We start from the raw sequence: 16366 nt of genomic DNA, 5'->3' as shown, positions 1-16366 counted from the left end.
GAGTTCGATCCCCGGTACGAAAAAAAAAAAAAAAAAAATCACAAGAAATATGTGTGTACTCTTGTGAAAAAGTGATTAAAGGGCCCTCTTCATACATGCCTACTTTACTGTTTGGATGAATTCTCAATAAGATTATAAAATTAGGAAACAAATGGTGCGAAACAAGTATGATTCCATGTAGATAAACGCACAAGGCTGCCCGTGTGCACAGGGCTGGGAAAAGATGAATGCACAGTGTTGCGTTCCACTCTCCCAGCACTGCTCATTCTCCCAGAGGAGAGGAAAAGGGATAACCCCGCAGAGCTCAGATTCTCAGAAATTAGCATACAATCATGCATTCCCTTGGAAAAAGTGAGTGAGTTTATTAGAGACGGCAAAAGAAGCCACGGAAGGGTCGGAAGGTCTGCCGGGAGGAAAGGGCCCACAGCGGAGACAGCAGGAGGATGAGCCCGCAGGTGTGAGGGGCCAAGCCCTTGGGGGCGCGGAGAGGTCAGATGGGATTACCAGATCAAAGGCCATGGCCGCCCCTGGGTTCTGTGGCCCCTGGGTTCTGTGGCACGCGGTCTAGCTGCAGCGTTTATTTGGAAATCAATACCCCTAAAAGGCTGGAGAGTCATTTTTTCTCTCTGAAGTGAGCTCCAAAGTCTTGTTCATCCTTCGCTTTAGAAAAACAATCCCTGCTTCCCTGGCACGTAGGAAGACTGAAAGATGCTTGTATTTCTTTTGCGAGCCCGAGAGGATTTTCAGTCCTTCAACTTCAATAGGCCCTTATGGGGGCATCTAAGGGGCTCACGGAAGCGAGCTCAAGGTTGAGAGTCACAGGGGCAGGTCTGCTAACCTGGCACCAGTGACCTGCAGGTCTGCTCACTCCCGGCCGGGGGCTGGGGATGCCCTGCACTGCAGAACGCCCTCCTGGCCTCTACCCAGTGGCTGCCAGCCGCACCCCTGCCCCATTTGCAACAACCCGAAGTATCCCCGGGAGGCGTAGGAAAGTGGTACTTGTTGAGCACCACTGATTATGGACCATCAGGGCCAGGACCCAGTTCCCTCCACACCTAACATCCAAAGCCTTGAAGAAGGCGGGCAGGTGACTTCAAGATGAAAGCAGGAAGCGGAAAGGGTGTTTGTCCTGTGGTCGCCTCAGCTCCCTCAGGCTGCCCAGTGCCGCTGTCACACACTGCTCCCTGCTATTCACGCATGGACAGCCACCTCCTCCCGTGTGCCAGAGCCAGGCCAACCTCTTCCCACCCGGTTTCACACCAAGGACCTGCAGCAGATGCATTCTCCCAGTCTTCTAGATGAGGGAACCAAACCAGGACCCCAATTATACTGGCTCTCACCCCATCCTGAAAACCTACGCCCGGGCAGGGAGAGGGCAAGATCAGTCGGGGAAGCCTCGCCATCCGGAAAGCTCAACCTCACAGAGACGCTCCTCTCTGGGAGTACAATGCTAATGCCCCATAAAGGGAGATCTGCAGAGAGGAGGGGTGTCTAGGCTCGGGGACAGACGGACAGGAGGGCTCTCCCTGTGGATTGGGAATGTTCTGCAAGCAGCTTACCATCACATTTGCTCAACTCAGTACATTTACTAAAAAGTACTGAACTGTTCACTTGAAATCAGTGGCATTTATCGCATGTCATTTATACCTAAATAACAGTGTTTAAGGAAATCAATTTGATTTAAAAGTCAGACTTAAAGAGTTCTAAGACAGGGGCTCAGCAGAACAACACTTGCCTGGCAGGGAGGGGCAAGGCCTTGATCTAACTGGCACCCTGTAAAAGGAGGGGGGGGGGAACCTAGGAAAAGAGAAAGTATTCTATGTGGAATGAAACATCCTCCAAGCTGACTGCTTCTTAGGAACCCAAAGGCAAAGCAAACATCCACCCCAAAGCAAACCCAAAAGAAACAAAGTAGCACCTTGCTTGCAGGAAACTGCTATCTACCAGAATCTACAATGTATCCACAAAGCCCAATACTCACCAGCCCTAGCCTGGACAGAGAAATTCCACTCTGATAAAGATCTGGGCCTCCAGAAACCCATACGGAACACATTTGTTGTCCAAATATAGAACACTGAACGGAAAAGCAAACACAACAGGAAATTAGAGAAGGCTGAACATTTACTTTCAGATAACAAACCATGAATCAAGCTCAAACTTGCAGTAAAGCAAATGCAGGGCGGAGCAAAAACCTCCAGCCTGCTCCTTTACTGCACCAGGCATGGCATACAAAGAAAAGAAAACTCGTAAAAGCCAATGCAACCTGCACTTTTTATATTTAAAGATGGAGAGGGAAAGAATTAAAGGACAGTCTCTTGTTTCAACTTGTTTCCAAGTTACCAAATGTAACTGGAAGTGGCCATTTGGGGGCGGGGTAAATGTAGCTCAGAGGTGAGCATTTGTTCAGCAGGGGTCAGGCCTGGGCTTCATCCCCTACCCAGAAGAAAAGACAGGAGGGGGGGGGGGGGGAGGAAAGGGAAAGAAAGGCCAGGTGGGGTAGGGCTAGCTCACCACTGGCAAGATATGTGCTGTTACTGAGATAAAAATGAAATGTTTCCATGAGCTAATCTTAGGCTATATTTAGAGTACACTAATGTAATTAACTAGGGTTATGTAATTTTGCTAACTTCCGATTTCCAATTAGGAAGCTTCACATAACAATTATTTGGACTAAAACTGATTTGATTTCTACGTCTTTGGAAAACTGAAGATAAGTAATTTTAATAACCCCATCTTCTAAGGAGAAGTGCCCTCCTGCATGTGAATTATGAAAACACAGTACTTCACCAATATTATAAACTCGTGTGTGCCCGGTCCTTCCCCTGAGGTTATCGTTTCTGGAGAGCTTGTGTCCCAGCGACTTTTCCCACTTGGCCCTTACAGTCAGTCCCCTTCCATTCCTGCTTCACACACTTCTACCTCAAATGCCCAGCAACGGTGTGGCTTGAGTCTGAGACGTGTGTACTTAGGAAATTCCACCAACTCTAGCGCAGGCTTCAGAAGAGGGCCATTTCCGAGACAAATTTCTGAAATAGTCTAGCCTGAGATTTGGCCAACAATCAAATGAATAATTATTACTGCTGTCCCTCAACGACAAAGGCAAAGGAGGCCCACAGCAAGCCCCTGGGCCCTATCTTGTTGACCTGCTTCCAATATGAATCAAGATCTGCCTAGGGCTCCCAGCAAAACATACTATACAGGGGCTGGGGGTGGGGGCATTGATAAGAGGCATAGCCAAACACTCTCTTCAGTCCCTTTACACTTCATTACAGCTGAATGTTATAGCAGCTTAAATATCTTGACCTCTGTCCAGCTGAGGCAGCCACAAATCCAGGTAGTAAAAACCCCCACTTCCGGTCTCTCCTCTCTCTTTGCCAAGCTGCCTTCTGAATAGCACCATAAAGAGAAACGATGTTTGAAAGCAGAGACAGGACAAATGGACATCTGCACATATCCTGACAGGCAGTAATGACGTCCAGCACGAGGCATCCTGTCAGTATTCAGAAAGCTGCAGGGCTCTTCCTGCCGGCTGTGGAAGACACCACGCAAATCTGAGCATCATCTTAGATACAAAGTCGTGCTGCAAAGTCAATATTCACAAAGGAGAAATGAGATGCAAACAGCAAACACACACACACAAAGCTAATATGCCAATCCTTTCATGTTATGGAAATAAACTTGGTCTGAAAAATCCCAGAATGATTTAAGGCTGACATTTAGTCTACCGAAAACCAAGCCTTTGACCACTCTCAACAAACGAGTTCAGTCAAAAGCCCTACAGATCCACAGTTCAAATGCAGCCTGCCCTGTGAGTATCACGTTTATTTTTACACGCTTTTTGTAACACTAGTTATGTGGCATCAATTAAAATGACACTTTTCTCATTTAAAAAGAAAAAGCTCTAATGTGACAGGCCAAAAGAACCCTCTAATAACAACTATGATGGATGAAATATGTCTCTGGGGGGAATACACCAAACAATAAATAAACAGCCAGATTTAAGGTACCCAAGGACTTTTATCAGAACCCAGTTCTGGCACTATCTCATGTTGCTGTCTTTTAAAGTTTGAGCTGCTTCCTCGACAAAATGCCTAATTCTGCTGAGCCCTGGAGGCATCCATCAATGGAAGCAAAGGATTTATAAATGGAATGAAGTGATAATGAAAACACTGCAGTCATGAAATTAAATGCTTCAAAAAATACAGCACTGTTCCCAAGTTTCCTCACACACCTGCAACCAAGCTATTGTCATCAGTTCTCAAACAAATATTTTTTCAGCTTTCCAAACAAGATGCAAAATGCACTGGATTTGAAATGCAACAGGGCAGACCTGTTTTCTTCTCCAAGTTAAATCGCTAATACCTGTTCATCCAGAATCATGCAGCCAACCACTTGTTAAACTGGAGATCTCAAAATCACTTGACATGTGTACAACACACACACCCAGCCACTTTGGCAGCTGAAGCCAGGGAAGCCAGGAGGAATGGCATGTGCAACTATGCACATGCCACCATTGTCCAGGGACTTTAATCTGGCCCTTCCCCAGCCTCTGGCCCCTAATCAGCTATCACACTCCCACTCCAGCAGTAAGTCTGGGGCATATGCACCCCCCATTCATGTAATTTATCTATTAACTCTATACAATTCTCAACTAACATTATATGCATTTTTCAGACTAAAAAAGGACGTGTTCTACAAGCATGAAGTTTTTAAAACCACATTCTAATGGGTTCTTCCTGCATGCCAACAAATCTGGCGGGGCACCTGTCCGAGGGCATGAACTCTCTGGGGAGACCAGGCTGGGAATAAGAACCCAACACAAGTCATTTCTGTCCCCTCCCACTCCCCCAAATGTGGAGCCCACACATTCTCAGAGCACCATGAAAGGTATCAATGGGCTCCACGAAATGTACGAGACAACTCCAATTCCACAGGCTTCTCCCCTTGTTCCCATGGGGTCTACAAGCATTTCTGTCCCACACTGGACATGTGAGACCATTAACTTTATTTTCACCAACTGCAGAGTTCAAAGGTTGCTTCTTGGGGATGGATTTTTTTGAAGGACTATGACACAGATCAGTGGAAAGTGGCACAGAGTTAGCAGTGCATCTTAGAAACACAAATCGAAGGTGGTTTTCTCACAGTCAAATTAGGAGTTAAACCAAACTAGTCTCTCAGGCTGTCAAAAACTAGCAGCTGCCTTTGTCAAGTTTTTAACCTTGGAGTTTTTACCAACATGCAATGGGCACTAACACTGATTGGGATTAAAATGCCTGATAAGGAGTCTGGGGAGGGAGGGTATACCTCAGTGGTACGGCCCTTGCCTAGCATGCTCTACGCCCTGACTTCAATCCCCAGCCCTGCCCCCCTACCAAACAGCCTAAGATTCGGCTGGGAGAAGAATCCATGCCAAGCGCCCAGGTTTCATCCACATCTATTCCTCCAAGTAAACCAAATGGTGGGGACATCAGTCCCGTTTTGCTGCTTTGCATAAATGCAATCTGCAGCCATAAAGCCACCTGGATTGTTAGGAGCCTCTGGAAATCAGTTACACAGCGGTGGTATACATTTTCACATCACGTGATCTTGGAGGTAGACAGCCCCTCAACTTGATTTCTCATCTTCAAATAGGTGTCAAAAGAATACGGTTAACCGAGGTCATGGAGCAGACCCGTTACAGCTGAATCACCCACACAGCACTGGAAATGGGAAGCAGGGGTCGGGCAAACTGAGTTCTACTCCGGTCCTTAAAGTGATCTCAGATGGTCTCACCCCATTAAAACTGTTTGCTATTACCGATTTAAGGGAATAAAATAATACCATGTACAGCAGGCTTGCTTTTGCCCAGATGTCCACCTGTCCGGAAGGTCAAGGCAGCACAGATACTTGCAGAGTGGAACAGTACTGCACACTGTACAGACCCCCGAGCTGCTGTTTGAAAGGGGGTGAGTGCCCTTGCGGTCTTGCTCCAATGCAGGTAGAGTCGGGGATCCGATTCTCCACAGGCCTGGAAAAGTTTCCAACCTCCTGAAGGGGCTGGGAAAGAGACCAGGCTAGGGGTCCCCTCCTCCCTCCCAGCTGGGGATTGGCAGCAAGCAAACCAAAAGGGCCAGAGCTCAGCACCGGCCACCTGGGGTCCTGTTGTAGGTTCCAGGCTCAAGGGAAGCAAGTCAACGTTCCTGTTTTCTTTGAAGCATTCCAGCTACATTCACCAAGGTTGGAAAAAATGACAGGAATCCAAGGCAGACACCCTGGTCGAGAATAAACACTGTGAATTTTGCCATGAACATTGTTTGTGCTGATTTTCCAGTCTCCCGAGACTTGTTACATGGCACTCGCAAGAATTATTCAGAGGCACCCAGTGGCTGGAAGTGTCTTACTTTTTGATTTGAAACTAAAATACAGAACTTATCAATGTTAACCAAAATATTGCTTCTTTTAATCATGGGGAAAGCAACAATCTAAGGAAGGGCCATACATGAGTGCCCACTTAGCCCAGCGTGTAGTCAGCATGACAGTATTGTCATCCTAGGCCAGCCAGGGGCTGGGGGGGAATGGCGACCTCAACCTTGCAGTGCATCCCCCGCCTGCCTAATGGAGGAGGAGGAGGGGGGGGGAGGGGGAGGAGGACGATGACACGGACACAGCTAGCAAACAGCTCCAACAGGCTGGGCTGTTACACGCATTACAGGACTGGGCCTGAGGCAGGACATAAGGCACCAAAACACCAGGACAAGGACTCTTCTAGAAAACACCTCTCTCAGGAGGCCGAGGCCAAGAGTAACGTGTGGGCTAGCAATGCCACAATGACACCGAGGCAAGGCATGCACGTCGGAATTCATTTTATTTCCCCAACAAACTAATGCAAAAAACCACTTGGTGTTATTAGCCCGGTGTTTATTTGCATGATTTACCTATGGGCAAACTTCAGGGGCTGCCCGTGTCCATGTGTCCTTTCTCCTCCCGGGTGAAGCCATGAGTTTAACCTTCTGATGTGTCGTATCTGCCATCTTTCTGCAGTTTTTATTTCATCAGTAATGTCTCCAGTGCATAATGATCCCGTTCATCGAGGACGGGGACCCGTACTCCACACAGCTTAACTGTTCTACGTCCCCTTGGCCACCCACCCCTCCACCCTCTCTCCATGTCTCGATCCTCTTCCCGTAGACCTAACTCCCTACTTCCTCTGCTCTCTCACTTTGCACCTGATCTGTGTTTGGGGGATTCTCGTGAGAGAAACCATGCAGTATTTACTGAAGCTCGTGCATGGGATTTGTCCCACTTCACATCATGGTCTGGCAGCCGGGGACTTAGCTCAGCGGCACTGCGCCTGCCTCGAAAGCACAAGGCCCTAAATTCGATCCCCAGTACCAAAAAGACAAAAACAAAAACAACACCATGGTCTGGAGGTGCACCCACGGTCCCACGAGTCTCATCTGGAGGTGGCGCTGGCGAGAGGAGAAGGGCAGGGCAGTGTTCTTTGGAAGTGAATGCAAAAATGTCCCGTCTCAACTACCTCAAAGGCCTAGTGGCAAAGAGCAAAAGAGCAGCCCCAGCACGCACCTACCGCTGCTCCATGCAGTTTCTCGCCTAGACTTTCTGGGGACAGCAGCCTGGGAGAAGTAAGCATGGGCCAACGAGGTAAGAGCAAGGAAGGCATCGGATGAGTGGGGCCCCGGGAGGCAGTTTAGCAGCGGTAAACACGACTGGGCCCAGATGTCCCAGCTGCGAGGAGTGCAGGTGAGCGGACGCCCGCACCGCAGAACGGCTGGCTGTGTGCGAGGCTTCCTGAGGATGGAATTATTGTTCCCTGTCCTGATTACGGCGGTGGGCCCGAAAACCTAGGTGCGGCTTAGAACTCAGAAAACTATGCCAGAAGGGAAAAACTGTCCATACAGCAATTTTAAAATTTTACGTAGGCACTATAATTACATAGATAGGAACACACACACACACATATGTGCTGGGGATGGAACCCAGGCCCTCATACTTGCTAGGCAAGTGCTTTAGCACTAAGCTCCACCTCTAGCCCAATCAAAGTTATTTTTAAATATACAAAACTGGCCCTGAAATTTAAGAGGGGAAGTAAGAGAATTGCTAGAGACCACCATAACTGACAAATACAATTCCAGACCCAATTCCCAACTTCTTTTTGGGGGAGCAGGGTCTTGCTGTGCAGTTCAAGCTGGCCTTGGCTCACTATGTAGCCAGCCCTGGCTGGCCTCGAACTCACAGCGATGCCTCAGCCTCCTGAGTGTTGGGATTACAGGTGTGCGCCCTCATGCCCGGCCCCAATTCCCAGCTCCAGAATCAAGGGAAACCTAAGTATGTTGGACCCCAAGGGTTATGGTAATTCCAAGAGCTCTATTACAAGAACTCAGCTGGGTGTGGTGGTGCACACCTGCAATCCTAGCATGCTGGCAGGCTGAGGCAGGAGAATCACAAGTTCAAAAGGGCTGGGGATTTAGCTCAGTGGTTCCTGCGCCTGCCTCCCAAGCACAAGTTCCCAAGTTCGATCCCCAGTACCAAAAAAAAAAAAGAGAGAGATAAAACAATAAATAAATTTAAATGGGGTGGGCTGAGGATGTAGTTCAATATGAAGGTATATATTTCAATCCCCAGTACTGGGGGAAAATAAAGGACCCTGAAAAGTGCTATTTTATTTCCTCACGCATTCTCTCCTGGAGAAAAGTAACGCTAGAGAGATTCGCAGATTTGCCCACAGCATCACAAGCCAGCTTCCCAGGCCCCCTCAGGAGTAGGGCCACCTGCTCCACACCCAGCAGAGGGGTCTCGCTCCCCAAGTCCCCAGCCAGGCACCAGCCAGGCAGACGGGGCCCCAGCAGGGCCACAGTCAGGGGGCCCTTTTCTGCATCCTCGGAAGAGGGCTGTTCACACCCAAACCCCCAGCCTTGGCTCACTCAGCCGCCCCACCAGTTGTGGGCAGGGACACAGGGGAGACAGCACCCAAGGGCTCACCGGCAGCAGAAAGGCCAGACAGTTGCTGACCTCCACCCTCTGGGGGCAGCTGCAGGCTGCCCAGCACTCTCAGGTGCCCAGGGGAATGCCAGACCTTAGGCAGGAATACAGCTTCCCAGTCGGCCCTCCAGTAGCACAGTGCCGACCCCATCGGCTCGGCCATCTGTGGTGACATCCACCAAACCGCTCCCACGGAATGGTCTGCTGAGGGCGACCTGCGTTTGTCCCTTCTGAGGCCGCAGTGCCCTAACTGCCTGGCACTGGGGACCCCCACCTGCACACTGGCCACCACCTTTGGGTACGGGAAAGCGGGGGACACACTGAACGCTCCTGACCAGTCACCTCCTCCACTTGCACTCTTGGAAGATTCCCCTTTCTCTCGGCATTTCCAACTTTCCCGCATGCAAACGGACCTCACATTCAGAGCCTTCGCAAACCAGAGCAAATCAGAGAAGCGGCCTGCGTGTCTGCCGGCCACTGTCACCGGTGTGCTGCCGTGCGCTCACTGTACAGCGCGTATGTTCGGTTTTTCTCATGCTCTATATTGTATGTTTGTGTCAGAAAAGTGTGTAAGACTCCCTTTGTCGGATTACAGATGGGTCCTACTTAGGCACATTCCCCCGGAATGGAACTCGTTAGTAAGTCAGGTCTTACTGTATTTTACTTGGAGACAGGTTCTCACGAAGTCTCTAAGTTCCCCCTCCTGCCTCAGCCTCCCAGAGTGCTGGGATTATAGGCCTGTGCCACCCTGCCCAGCACCACTTCACTTCTTCGGATCTTCAAGCTCACAGGAGATGCTCCATACATACTTGGGAGCACTGATGATGTGCAGAAGGCCACCCCAGCCCCAAGACTGCCAATTCGGGTCCACAGGAGGCCCTCTGGGACCTTTCTGAACATGCTGACTCTCTTGGTCCCTTCCCACGTCTGGCTTTCTTTCAGTTCCTGTGAGTTTCATTTTCACCAACCTACCGGGTGGGAGCCAGGTGGGAGCCCACAGGATGGAGGCAAAGGGGCGAAGGGTGCAGAGGGCGGGCGGGACCCAAGGCCTCCAGCGTGGGAGGCGGAGCACTTCCTTCACACCAAAAATAGTTGTGGGGGAAAAAGAAGTTTACCTTCCCAATATCACAAAAAGAAAGGAAGTGTTTGTAAAATGACTCCACTCTTGCTTCCTGACTGGAACTGTTTTTCAAATATAATCAGCAGTGAAAGATTAACTGATTGCGCACAAGGTCCTACTTTTTTTTAAGGTGGGAAAGGTATGGAGGCCAGAGCAGCTGTGATTACCCTGAGAGCCCGGGAGGTCAGAGGGTGGGAGTCGGATATGCAGGACCAGCTAACTGCAGCCTGGAGTGTCCTTTTCCACACCTAGACAGCCCAAGCCTTGGGAGGCCACGTCCCTCCGTCAGTCTCCACACCTGAGCCCCAACAAGAAGGGAAAGGAAGTGAGGACAGTGACAAACCAGAAGTGGGCGGTCCATCCGGGTCACAAATAAGATTTCTAATCTGAGGCTAGGACAAAAACCACACACACAAAACTATGCAAAGGCCACAATGAATAAGTAATAAAAACAACACCGTCCCCTGCTCAAGGGCCTGGTGTGGAGCAAACAGCTCAGAGCTGCGATTTTAGTTTCTAAAATTCCTTTGCCTACCCTCTTGGAAGGGTTCCTTTACCAGGCTCCATAAGGGAAATTCTGACCTCCACTACAGCACCTGCCTCATCGAAGAGCCTGCCACCTATGCCACGCTGAGACACACCCAACGAAATCCATGTAGGCAGCCAGCCTGGGCACTGGCGGTTGTGACATGGCAAAACTGAGGCATGGAGCAGCATTATGCCTCTCCCCAAATTAAACCCTCAGTGGGGGCCTCCGGCTTGGAGTTCTGGTTTTCTTCCTACCTGGAAAACTGGCCCAAATCACCTGAATCTAAAACTATAGCTATTAATTTCAGGTTAAGAAATGGTCATTAAAAAAAAAAAAGTAAGTCTACCTATAAATCATCACAAATTTTAAGAGCCTCTCCTCTCCTCCCACAAAAAACACACTCACAAACCAGAGTAGTGATACATGTCTGTAATCCCAGCACTCTGGGAGGCTGAGGCAGAAGGATCACAAATTCAAGCCCAGCCTGTGCAACTCAGTGAGACACTATCTCAAAAGATGCTCAGTGCACCAGATCTGGGTTCAATTCTCAATACCACAAAAAATAAAATGAAAAGGACAAGAAAAAGAAAACAAACACCCATGCTCCTATTGTCTTATCTAAGGTTTTCTGCCACGTTTTGTGCTATCTTGTAGGGCGGCCACTTGCCCTGTGCTATTGAGAACACAAATATTGTTCCTACAACTGTTAGAACAGAACTGTGACTTTTCGGCTAATTTAAACTAAATACACATAGGTGGCTTAGTGTCTACCACATCCAAAAGGCAAAGCTATAAAAGCAAATCACTGCACTGTGGTGGCTGACATGCTGTGATATAGTGCTGAGATGCATCTCTACGATATACAGATGTCTATCAACAGACTCAACCCAGTCTCGTGTGTGTGTGTGTGTGTGTGTGTGTGTGTGTTGTGTTTGTGTCATTCACAGATCTTCCATCTCTAACTGGGAAAACCCATGTGAGATAGACAGGAAGGCAACATAACACCCAGATTAAGAGGTGGGCTTTGGGACTCGGGCAGTTTCCCATCCACCACACATCAGCACCTTACATGTCTTGGCACCACCAGCTTCACACACCCATAAGCCCAGGATGCAGTTACAGTCCTTGGCCCAGCGTACTAAGCCTCTCTAACCTCTTCAGAGCACAGCATTCAGAGACAATTACCATCTGCATAAGAATAACTATGAAAATCTGCAGGAGGAAAAGGCTGTACAGCTTCAAAACCTTCAGAGGCTTTCTCTTTTTTGGTTCTTGCACTACCCAGTGAGAACCACGAGACAAGTTCTCCTTTTTATTTTTACACACAAGGAGGCTCAGAAAAGTCACAGAAGCTCAAGGTCAAACAGCTGGTGGGCAAAACGGGCCCTTTCCACAGTTCAGGCCCACACCTGTCAGGGCTGGCCACAGAGCCAGGCGTAACCCTCCTCACCACCCGGCCATGCAGGTTCACGATGCCCCCATCCACATGACACTACGGAGGCTTTGTTAGCCAAAAGTGGGATTCAGAATGGTCTCAGGCTCCAGGGCCCTAAGGCATACAGAACTGCCTCCTCCCAACAGAGACCCTGAAACATCCAAACTTTCAGGGGCAGTGTGAAGCCCAAGGCTTGGGACATCCATGGATTAAAGCCAGAAATCTGATGCAGGAGCCATTGTGATTCCTGGAGGGCCCAGCACCTGAGGGGCTCGGTGGCACCTCACTGGTGAGCCGGTCACCTGTGGACACTGCCACGCGTGCCCCACGTCCCCTCCCCCAAGGCAGCTCACTGGGCCTAGCAACCTACTCTGGGCCCAGTGATACCCAGTACTGTCCGATAAATATGTGCCGTTCCCACATGAAGGGGGGAGGTACCTTCTAAGATGCTCTGGTGTAGAATAAGTGGCCCTCCTGTCACGGATGAAAAACCGCCAGATTTTGAAACATTCGCTGCTAAGTAGGTCCACAACAGAGCAATTTTCCGCCCTAAACCTCGCGCTCTTTAATGGCACTGCCACAGCAAACCTCTCCCTGGCCAGGAAGGGAGCCACACGCGGCGTGGGGGCTGGGCCAGCTGGCAGCAGGACACCCCAACTCTCCCTTCAGGGTCCCACAGGTGTGTATGTTTGATGAAGGCCTAGAATCGCCGTAGGGGAGCATTTAAACAAGTGCCCAGTGTGACCAACCTACACTTTGACGCTTGCATCAATTACCTACCTGGGTGGCTTCCCACAAAAATCGGCAGCACATCTAAGGCACGAATACCCTTTAAGACACAAAGCGTCACCCTCACCTCTTAACTGTTTCATACTCAACATTCTCCTTTATCTTTTCCGAGTTGTGTCCTTCCCAGCAATGACTCACTGTAAAGTTTTCCTAAGATTATCAGGACCCCCCAAGCCATGGCCTGGGCCCTTGGTAGCGGGTCCGGCTCCCCTCCCCTCCCCTCCCCTCGCCTCTCACCTCTCGCCTCCACGTTAAGCCAGGGACTCGCCAGGGACTCGCTCGGGTGGTCCGCGCGCCGCCAGGGACAACCCCAAATCAGGTCCAAGCGCGCACGAACGGGACATCGAGCCGCAGGGGGTGGGGGTGGGCTTTCTTAGGTTTTGCCCCGCAGCACCTCCAACTCGAGGAGCCGCGCGTGCGACCCTAACTTCACGGAATTTCCAGTGCAGTTGGCTTCCAGCCGCGCCAGGAGCCAGCGCAGGCCCCGGGCCCGAGTGCGCACCGGCAGCGCGCGTGAAGCCCAGCCCCCAGCCCGGTGCGGCCGAGCCCCTGGCGACCCAAAGTGGTCACAGCCCCCCGGAACCACGAGTCCCCGCGGCGCAACGGGCCCAGCGTCAGGGAACTCGCCCTCGGGAAGCGGGCCGGGGGCGGAGATCTGGGGGCGCCCCTACCCCCAGCCAGCCGGGAGCAACAGGTCTGCGCCCTCTCCCCCAAGGCGCGCGGCACCGACCCCACCCGACCGGGGGCGCCTCCCTCTCCCGGGCCGCCCCAGCCGGGTCCCCGCGCTCCCGCGGAGTGGGGGGTGGGGTGGGTGGGGGCGGGGAGGGGAGGGGGTCCAGGCTTCCCTGAGTTTCCGCGCTCGCCTGGGAGCTCGAGGCCCCGCGTCCCGGGATGAATGGGCTCCCCTCCCCCACGGGGGTCCCGCCACCGCGTCCCCGGGCTCCGGGCGGCACAGGCTGCCCAGCCAGCCCCGGAGCGGCAGACAAAGGGGTGCCCGGGGAGGAGGCCAGCGCCTCCTCAAACTTGCCGGGCGCCCCCCGTCCCCCAAACAAAGGCGCCTCTCTCGGCCTCCGCGCACCCCCACGCGGCCACACTTTGGGGAACGGCCGCCCGGAGTGTTGTTGGGCTCCGGGGAGCGCGCGCACCTCCGCCCCGGGGCCCGGGGAGCCTCGGGCAGCGGCCCGGAGAGGTGGCCGCCGCCGCCCCTCTGCGCAAGAACTTTGCGCCCCGCCGCCCGCCCGCCGCGCCCGCCGCGCCCGCACTCACCCCGCCGCCGCCGCCGCCGCCGAGCCCGGGCCGTGCGCGGCCGCCGAGCGCCCGGCGCCCCGGAGCCGCCGCCGCCGAGTCCCGAGAGGGCGCGGGCGCTGCAAAGTTTCCGAGCCGAATGGCGGCCGGGCGCGCGGCGGCGGCGGCGGAGGGCGGGGCGGCCGCTCGGGCAGTGGCTACCTCGGGGGAGCGGCCGCCCAGCGCGCAGACCCGACCGGGGACTGCAGGGCCCGCCCTGCCCGCGCCGGGGTCCCCGTCCACTGCGCCCTGGGGGGCCGCGTCCCAGCCCCGCAGCCCCTCCCCCACGCGGCCCAGGACCTCCGGAAAGGACCCGCGTCCAGTCCCGGGGCCCGGGGGGGGAGAGCCACAGAGTCCCCCACCCAACCTTGGGCCTGGCCCCCTCCGGGCTCCGACCCCTGGCCCTTTCCAGAGGTGTCCAGGGGGGAAGGTGGGGAGAAGAACTGAGCCTCCCCCCCCACACACACCCAGCGCCAAACTCAGCCAGTGCACGCTTCTCTAGGGGAAGGGGACCCGGGCCACCCTACGGTTTCCAGGGTAAAGTGGGGGGAAGGGTAAAGCGCTTCTAAAGGCTTACCCTCCCCCACTTGAGAAAAGCAGCCGCCCCAGGCCCCAAGCGAGCCCCTGAATTTGGCTCGAGCGTGCACCTCCCACGAAAGCGGCGGTTTAGAGACACCCCAAGGGTCTTTACCCCATCCCCAAAAATGGGGGCTCAGCAAGAGCCTCGACCTTTGCGACAGCCAGAAACACTTGGGGGAGGGCAGACACACACGGGTGGGCCCCGAAGCTCGAAAGGAGGGGCTCGGGAGGAGGAGGTTGGGGACCCCGGGGCGTCCACGCCCCCAGCCCCTGGCCCAGGCCTCACACCGCGGACACCGGCAAAGTGTTTCCCGCCGCAAGGGCTGGGAGGGTCCAGCCCCGGGGCACCCGAGTCCCTGCGCTCCGGCCTCCCCTCCGGTCGGTGACCGCTGCCCCCCTCCCCGCCTTAACTCAATTAAACAAATATCCGCTCCCCTCCCAGCACCTTCGGGGTCGGTCGTCGAATATTTTTTTCAGAAGTTTGCCCCTCCCTTTGGTAATAAGGAGCTCAGTGCTAGGAGCCCGGTACACTCAGCAATTTAAACTCTAACCTCACTTGCTCCAGCCTTGAACACTACACCGTTTGTTGTTCTGCTTGCTGTCTGTCGGGAGGCGGGGGACCCGCGGTTAATTTTTAAGGGGCCGATCCTCCATCAAAAGGGCGGACCAAAAAATTACCCTGCAAAATATTGCTGTAAAACGTCAATGATGTCAAACGACTGTTGCTACACCATTATTAGAGCACATCAAGAAAAAATACACACTTACACAGTCTCCATAATTGTGAATCGGCAGAACGCATTATGTCTTATTAAGTATCAGTTGCCATTCATGACCCTCCAAAAGGACTTGGTGGGGCCTTCCCTTGAGCCTACCCTTCGGTGCTCCGGGGCTTGTGCAGACTGAAGCTGAGGTATTACATGCAATCGACAAACGAAGAGTGCAATAGAAAACCCGAGCGGGCTCCTGATGCAACCCGCCCGGCGTACACGTGCTTCCCCTCCCCCTCCGCCCGCTGGCAGGAGCGCGGCGTTTTTTCCGCCTGGAGGGTCACATTGTGGTTGATTGATTCTCCTTTCGCCTTGCTCAGTCATTCAGATTTGGAAAGTAAATAACAAGTTGACAACGCGAAGGCTCTGAGCTTGACAGAGGGACTCGGCCCTCGGCTACCACACACCCCCGAGTAGCCGCGCACGCCGAATCAGCCGCCGGGCCCTGCTAGTCCTTAGCTGCTTGGAAATTCCAACCTGAACTTGCTTGAAAAGCTTCTTTGTGTGTTTCTGTGACTTGGCAGATGTCAGACGCCGGAGGCTGGGGAGAGTGGTGGAAATCCTCACTCTGGAAGTAGGGCGTGGGTGACCCCGTCTCCTGTCACTCTGGCAGGGCGAGCCCAGAATCCATCTTTCCTGTTGGGCGCTCTCCCCCAAATCCCAAAGGTGGTGTTGCCTGTGAAGAGTCGGGGCTCTTATGGAAGACTCCTGGGACCCCCGAGAGGAGGAGGCCCCTACATTTATCACATAATCACCAGAAGCCCTGTGTGAAATGCTGGCTGAGTGGTCTGTGGGTGGTAAATTAGACGATTTTATTTAATCCATGTTAGCAGTTTCTCAAATGTGCAGCCCTGTGAGAGGGGAGAGAGCGAGGAAATAAA

General features: G+C 52.8%; 1 protein-coding gene across 3 annotated transcripts in view; it reads right to left on the bottom strand.

The window, feature by feature from the left end:
• Tbl1x (transducin beta like 1 X-linked) overlaps positions 1-15666 on the bottom strand; it is a 210516-nt gene extending 194850 nt beyond the window's left edge. For 2 of the 3 annotated variants that reach the window (XM_004867357.4, XM_013066478.3), the window contains exon 1: positions 15484-15666. The gene's annotated coding sequence lies outside the window, so the exon portion shown is untranslated. Of the gene's footprint in view, positions 1-14118; positions 14140-15483 lie in introns of those variants that run through there. The other variant, XM_087209899.1, reaches the window with a different exon arrangement.
• Between the last annotated feature and the right edge of the window lie 700 nt (positions 15667-16366).

This window comes from Heterocephalus glaber, unplaced genomic scaffold (genome assembly GCF_053883595.1).
Source record: "Heterocephalus glaber isolate CG9 unplaced genomic scaffold, H.glaber_assembly_v1.0 deba00001072, whole genome shotgun sequence".
NCBI lineage: Eukaryota > Metazoa > Chordata > Mammalia > Rodentia > Bathyergidae > Heterocephalus > Heterocephalus glaber.
Note: the sequence above shows the minus strand (reverse complement) of the source record. Positions and strands in the feature narration are given on the sequence as shown.